Raw genomic sequence first — 8,285 nt, 5'->3', positions numbered from 1 at the left:
GTGTGAGGGATGGGGGCCTGACAGAAAAAGGAAGACGTTTCCATTGCTTGATGAAAAGTATACTGTACTTGACTTGTGCCATCAATTGACAGAATACTTAAAAGGAAAATTACACGGTGAATATAACGGGGCCAATGTTATCCAAAGGTAGGAAAACATTAACTGTCTTCTGTGTTAAAATTCAAAGGAAAGATTATTTCTTACGGTAATATTTAAAAACATTCTTGTTTTAAATGAGATTCTAATTGCTTGAGGTAAACATATAATAGCCTATTGATATGGTAAAGATGCAATGCAAAAAATGCAATAAAATACACCATACAAAAGCTATATCAAACATTCTTTCTTGATGACAAAGAAGTCTCCTGGAAAAGAGCTCTCAGTTTTGAAATGCCATGTTTAATACAAAACATCCGCTTTTGCTGAAGTCAGTTCAGTCAGTCAGTTCAGTTGCTCAGTCGTGTCCGACTCTCTGGGACCCCATGAATTGCAACACGCCAGGCCTCCCTGTCCTTCACCAACTCCCAGAGTTCACTCAAACTCATGTCCATCGAGTCAGTGATGCCATCTTAAAAGAGGATTAAATATCTTATTAATTAATACTCTCTGAGTCAAATGTCTCCTAGGCACTGAGTCTGAAAACGCCTCAACTCAACTCAGCAATGTTTCCTCCTAGCAGTCTCTACCCTGGTTTCCCACGGTGGAATGCCACATCAGCCAGTGTGACAGACGCCTGAAAGTCCAAATGCCATCCCAGGTCACTCCCTTTCCTTCTCACTCCACACAGTCAACCTAAAGGTCACTTCCTACTCTGCAACATTACTGAAAGAAATTAAGACCTAGATAAGTGGAAAGACATCCTGCATTCATGGATTGGAAGACTTAATATCCTTAAGAAGAAATATTCCCCCAAACCTATTATTTTTGCAGAAATGGAAAAGCAAATCCTAAAACTCATATGGAATTGCAAGTGCTGAAGCTATAGAACCCTTTGAAAAAAACACTGAAGCAAATCTTCATGACTTTGTATTTCGCAGTGGTTTCTTAAATTGATGAACAACACCAAATACAGATAAATTGGACTTAATCAAAATTTAAAAACTTCTCCATCAAAGGACAGTATCAAGAAAGTAAAAGGCAAGCCAAGTAATTTGAGCAAATATTTGCAGATCATGTATCTGGTAAGGATGTCCTCTCCAAACTATATAAAGAATTTTTACAACCCAGCAACAAAAAACAGGTATGCTTTCAGTCATACTTCCATCTAGTCCATTCTCCACACTGTAATCAAAGGGTTTAAAAGCACACATATGATCACTTCCCTCTCCACACGTACACACTATGAGTACCAGATTTATCATTATACTATAGTCCAAGCTCTGTAACATTTTATACAGGCCTCTCTGATTTGTGGGGTTTTTTAGTCTCTTCAGCATCACACCTCGCCGTCCCCCACTTAACCTTATGTATTTCAGTTTTTCTCAGTTGCTTTCGGTAACAGTTTGTGCAGTTGTGCTCTTTTATCTCTCTGCCTTTGCACACGCTGGGGATCACTCTGAATCACTCCATTTTCTGTTTCCTATTCCCCTCCCAGCCTGGGAGATTCTTGTCTTAACACTGTGTCCTCAACACCAAGTACAGAGCCTGGCACCGATATGTGTTTAGTAAATATTTGTTTCTAAAAGTGAAAGTCTTTTTATTTCTTGTCTGACTTCTATGTATTATGCTATTTACTATTAATGCATTAAAGAATGCATGTGCTCCATTGCATTCTTGTTTGTGTGTCATACCATCGGACTGTGAGCTCCATAAAGGCAAGAATAATTTGATTTAGTTGTCATGGTACAAACCATGCCTGACTAAAGGTGGCTTCCAGTTAACATATGTTTACTGAAGGAGGGTGAATTTTAGGTGGTTATGGTTATAGTTCTTGAGCCCCACTGCTTGACTTTACATAATTGTGTAGTTGAGCAAGTTAGCACTTTTTATACTTTATTTTCCATATCTGTAAAAGGTGTATTTTTACATATCTGTAAAAGGTGTAATCACTGCAGATGGTGACTGCAGCCATGAAATTAAAAGACGCTTACTCCTTGGAAGAAAAGTTATGACCAACCTAGATAGCATATTCAAAAGCAGAGACATTACTTTGCCAACAAAGGTCCGTCTAGTCAAGACCATGGTTTTTCCAGTGGTCATGTATGGATGTGAGAGTTGGACTGTGAAGAAAGCTGAGTGCCGAAGAATTGATGCTTTTGAACTGTGGTGTTGGAGAAGACTCTTGAGAGTCCCTTGGACTGCAAGAAGATCCAACCAGTCCATTCTGAAGGAGATCAGCCCTGGGATTTCTTTGGAAGGGACGATGCTAAAGTTGAAACTCCAGTACTTTGGCCACCTCATGCGAAGAGTTGACTCATTGGAAAAGACTCTGATGCTGGGAGGGATTGGGGGCAAGAGGAGAAGGGGACAACAGAGGATGAGATGGCTGGATGGCATCACTGACTCGATGGATGTGAGTTTGAGTGAACTCCGGGATTGGTGATGGACAGGGAGGCCTGGTGTGCTGCAATTCATGGGGTCGCAAAGAGTTGGACATGACTGAGCGACTGAACTGAACTGAAAAGGTGTATTTATAATAGTACCTAATGTCAGTTTTCATTCCAATCCCAAAGAAAGTCAGTGCCAAAGAATGCTCAAACTACCGCACAATTGGATTCTTCTCACAAGCTAGTAAAATAATGCTTAAAATTCTCCACGCCAGGCTTCAGCAATATGTGAACCATGAACTTCCATATATTCAAGCTGGTTTTAGAAAAGGCAGAGGAACCAGAGATCAAATTGCCAACATCCGCTGGATCATCGAAAAAGCAAGAGAGTTCCAGAAAAACATCTATTTCTGCTTTATTGACTATGCCAAAGCCTTTGACTGTGTGGATCACAATAAACTGTGGAAAATTCTTCAAGAGATGGGAATACCAGACCACCTGACCTGCCTCTTGAGAAATCTGTATGCAGGTCAGCAAGCAACAGTTAGAACTTAACATGCAACAACAGACTGGTTCCAAATAGGAAAGGACTACATCAAGGCTGTATATTGTCACCCTGTTTATTTAACTTATATGCAGAGCACATCATGAGAAATGCTGGGCTGGAAGAAGCACAAGCTGGAATCAAGATTGCTGGGAGAAATATCAATAACCTCAGATATGCAGATGACACCACCCTTATGGCAGAAAGCAAAGAACTAAAGAGCCCTTTGATGAAAGTGAAAGTGGAGAGTGAAAAAGTTGGCTTAAAGCTCAACATACAGAAATTGAAGATCATGGCATCTGGTCCTATCACTTCATGGCAAATGGATGGGGAAACAGTGGCTGACTTTATTTTTTGGGGCTGCAAAATCACTGCAGATGGTGCTTGCAGCCATGAAATTAAAAGATGCTTACTCCTTGGAAGGAAAGTTATAACTAACCTAGACAGCATATTAAAAAGCAGAGACATTACTTTGCCAACAAAGGTCCATCTAGTCAAGGCTATGGTTTTTCCAGTGGTCATGTATGGATGGGAGAGTTGGACTATAAAGAAAGCTGAGTGCCGAAGAATTGATACTTTTGAACTGTGGTTTTGGAGAAGACTCTTGCAAGTCCCTTGGACTGCAAGGAGATCCAACCAGTCCATCCTAAAGAAGATCAACCCTGAGTGTTCATTGGAAGGACTGATGTTGAAGCTGAAACTCCAGTACTTTGGCCACCTGATGCGAAGAGCTGACTCATTTGAAAAGACCCTGATGTTGGGAAAGATTGAGGGCAGGAGGAAAACAGGATGACAGAGGATGAGATGGTTGGATGGCATCACTGACTCAGTGGACATGAGTTTGGGTAAACTCCGGGAGTTGGTGATGGACAGGGAGGCCTGGTGTGCTACAGTCCATGGAGTCGCAAAGAGTCAGACACGACTGAGTGACTGAACTGAACTGAATATAAAAATAGAATCATGTGGTTTACCTGAGCCAATACATCCAAAGTGCTTAGTATCAGTAGAATATCGGACATACAGTAGGTGGTCAGTTAATGTTTTTATGATGTTGTTGAATTAAAAAAGAAATCTGTAGGCCTCAGTATCAACAGAGAAAACTTGGCTAGAGAAAGAGATTTGTTAGTCCTCAACAGGTATAGTTCAGTTCAGTTCAGTTGCTCAGTCGTATCCGACAGGTATGGTAGTGGAGATCAAACAAATGCAAAGATGTGGAAGAGGAAAAGCAGTTTAGGAAGGATAAGATTAGTCATGGTTTACCAGATGGCTCGATTATAAATAGTAGGTTACAGTCTTAATAATGTAAACCCTGAAATATAAATCTAGGCAAAATTATAAAATTAATGAGAGGGTGAAGGAATGGGAAGGAAGCAATGTGTCATAAAGGCCTTGGAAATAAAGCAAATTCTCTTTTGTAGTGGTAAGTTAATGCTAACACCTAAAACTGTAAGGCCAAGAAATAGTGATGTAAGTATATTATTTTAAACAAAGGAAGCAATCAGCTAAAAGAGGTAAAACATGGAAATGAGGCTGGCTGGAGTCTCTTCTTAATAACCTTGGGGAACTATCTGAATCTTTTGTAATTTTGATAAAAATTAAAATACATAAATATTAAAGTTTTTGTTCTCTTTTGTTTAAGAGAGAAAGTGAGAAACAGATGAGTAGCTGGAAGGCTTTTGAAATCTCTCATCCCATTAGCCCTAAATTAGTTTGCCCTTCTCTGACCTCCCATTAAAATGTTTCTCTTTTAAGGCGTTTATCACATAATGGCCTTGTATCATACCTACTTGTGTACTTGTTTTCATTTTCTAATAGACTTTGAATATTTTAAGGAAGGGAATATAGTTTCACCCATTTTAATTTTTATCCCCAGGCTTCTCCTACTCAAAACAGTCCTTTGTACATCATAGGTGGCCTTTAAATAGATGTTGAATGGCTGAAACTGTATTAGCTATGTTCCCAGTTCGTGTACCTTTGCTTTGTTTCACCAAATATAATACTGGGATCCAGTTTTTGTGTTTTTCCATCTCTAACCATGCTGAAAATGTAAGTGGGTACTTAATAAATGCTAGGATGGTTCACAGAAGCAGTGTCAGCTCTAAATTTTGAACAAGATAAGGTTAGTCAGTATGCCAAAACTAATTTTCCAAAACAACCTACATTGCTCTAAAGTGCTAGAGATACAAAGTGGAACACACACCTATTATCCATTTACAGCACTTTAATTATCATTTAACATTCTTTCCGTTATTTTTACACGTCATGATCTGTTTGTCTGTGGTGTTCCTGGTGCTGAGAATATACACACTTTGTTCCTGTCCCTCAAAACATTTCCTTTGAGTCAAACCTCCAGTTCCTCCAGCCCTCCTCTTTCCCTCCCTTTATCCTTCCTTTTAATGGCCTTGCTGCTGCTGCTGCTAAGTCGCTTCAGTCGCGTCCGACTCTGTGCGACCCCAGAGACATCAGCCCACCAGGCTCCTCCATCCCTGGGGTTCTCCAGGCAAGAACACTGGAGTGGGTTGCCATTTCCTTCTCCAATTCATGAAAGTGAAAAGTGAAAGTGAAGTCGCCCAGTCGTGTCTGACTCTTAGTGACCCCATGGACTGCAGCCCACCAGGCTCCTCTGTCCGTGGGATTTTCCAGGCAAGAGTACTGGAGTGGGGTGCCATCGCCTTCTCCGTTTAATGGCCTTAGTGAGGTATAATTTGCCTGCCATACATCTCACCTATTTATAAAAGATATAGTTTGATGGTTTTCAGTCTACTCAGAGTTGTGCCACCGTTGTGACAATCTAATTTTAGAAAATTCTTGTCACTCAAAAAGAAACACCATGCCTGTTCCCCCATTGCCTTCTACACACTCAACCCCCTGCCTTAGGCAACCTTACTAATCCTCTTTCTGCTTCTCTGATTTGCCTATCATGGACATTTCACATAAAAGAAACCATACAACAAGCGGTCTTTTGTGACTGGCTTCTTTCACACAGCATGTTTTTAAGGACTTTTTGTGTTATAGCAGGTATTGGTTCTTCTTTAATTTTTATTGCTGAATTATGTTCCATTGCATGAATATACCGAATCTTATTATCCATTCATGAGTTGATGAGCACTTAGATTATTTCTGCGTTTTAGCTATTATGAATAATAGAATGAACATTCATGTACAAGTCTTAGTGTGAATGTGTGTTTTCTAACCTCATAGGTGTCTTTCTAGGTGGCGCTAGCGGTGAAGAATCCACCTGCCAGTGCAGGAGACATGGGTTTGATCCCTGGGTCCGGAAGATTCCCTGGAGTAGGAAGTGGCAACCCACTCTAATATTCTTGCCTGGAAAATCCCATGGACAGTGGAGCCTGGCAGGCTACAGTCCACTGGGTCACAGAGAGATGGACACACTGAGCATACACACATTCAACCTCATAGGTAGGAGAGAACTTCCTAGTTCATATAAGCTGGGAGGGATTGGGGGCAGGAGCAGAAGGGGACGACAGAGGATGAGATGGCTGGATGGCATCACTGACTCAATGAACCTGAGTTTGAGTGAACTCCCGGAGTTGGTGATGGACAGGGAGGCCTGGCGTGCTGCTATTCATGGGATCGCAAAGAGTAGGACACGACTGAGCGACTGAACTGAATCCGTTTTCCAAGTAGCTGTGCTATTTTACATTTCCATTGGCAATGTATAAGAGTTGCAATTTCTGTGTATCCTCACCAACGCTTGTTATTATCAGCCTTTATTTTTAATAGCTATTATGAAGTGGTATTGTTTTGACTTACATTTCCCTGATGGCTCCTGATTGAATATCTTTTCTTGTGTTTATTGGTCATTTGTATGTCTTCTTTGGAGAAGTGTCTATTCAAATCCCCTGCTCACTTATTAATTGGGTTATCTTTTTATTATGTTGTAAGTTTTCTTTATTCTAGATATCAGACCCTTATCAGATGTATGGTTTGTAATTATTTCTTGCATACTATTGGCTCTTTTCACCCTCTTGACGGTATCACTTGTAGTACTGGCTTTTAATTGATCAAGTCCAGTTTATCTATTTATTTGCTTTTGTTAGATGTACTTTTTGGTGTTGTATCTAAGAAGATACTGCCTAACCCAAGTCTTGAGTATTGATTCCTATGTTTTCTTCTAAGGGTTTTACAGCTTCAGCTCTGAAGGCTAGTTCTATGTTGTTGTTTGGTCGCTAAGTCATGTCCAGCTCTTCTGCGACCTCATGGACTGTAGCCCACCAGGCTCCTCTGTCCATGGGATTTCCCAGGCAAGGATACTGGAGTGGGTTGACATTTCCTTCTCCAGTTCTATTATCAAGTTTTTTTGTGTGCAGTGTGTGTGTGTATTTTTATGTGTGCACATTTTTATGTGCAGTGTGAAGAAGGCACTTAGATTCATTCTTTTGCTTATAGATATTCAGTTGTCTGGGCAACATTTATTATAAAGACCTTTTCCCTTCAAATTGCCTTTGCATCCTGATGAAAATAAGTTAACCATAAATGTGAAGGTTTATTTTTGGACTCTTCTATTCTGCTGACCTATATGTCTCTCTTTATGCCAGTACCACCCTGTCTCAATTACTAGTCAATTTTGAAACCAGGAAGTTTGAGTCCTACAATTTCGTTGTTCTTTTTTTTAAGACAGCTTTAGTTACTTTAAGTTGCTTTTACTTCCATATGATTTTAGGATCAGTTTTTCAACACCTGCAGGAAAGGGTACCTTTTGATAGGAAATGCATTGAACTCATAGATCACTCTAGCGAATATGGCTATCTTAACAATCTTCTGACCCATGAACATGTGATATGGATACCTTTCTATTTATTTAAGTCTTCTTTAATTTCTTTTGACAGTGTTTTGCAGTTTTCAGTGCACTCCTTTTGAAAAACTTATTCCAAAGTTTTTTTGTCCAGTTTTATTGAGAAATAATTGATATAATCACTATAAAAGTTTAAGGTGTACAGTGTGATGGTTTGATTTACATATATTACATATATTGTGAAATGATTACCAAAATAGGCTTAGTTAACATCCCCTCACCTCAGTAAAAAGAAAAAGTATCTCCCTGTGAGAACTCTTGAGATGTACTCTCTTAACAACTTTCCTATAAATCATGTAGGAGTGTCAACTAAGGTCATCATGGTTGTACATTCCATCGTTAGTATTTATCTATCTGGTCCAACATCTGTTGGATCATCAAAAAAGCAAGAGAGTTCCAGAAAAACATCTACTTCTGCTTCATTGGCTATGCCAAAGCC

Source organism: Bison bison, unplaced genomic scaffold (genome assembly GCF_000754665.1).
Source record: "Bison bison bison isolate TAMUID 2011002044 unplaced genomic scaffold, Bison_UMD1.0 scf7180017864508, whole genome shotgun sequence".
Taxonomy (NCBI): Eukaryota; Metazoa; Chordata; class Mammalia; order Artiodactyla; family Bovidae; genus Bison; species Bison bison.
This window is presented reverse-complemented; position numbering follows the sequence as displayed.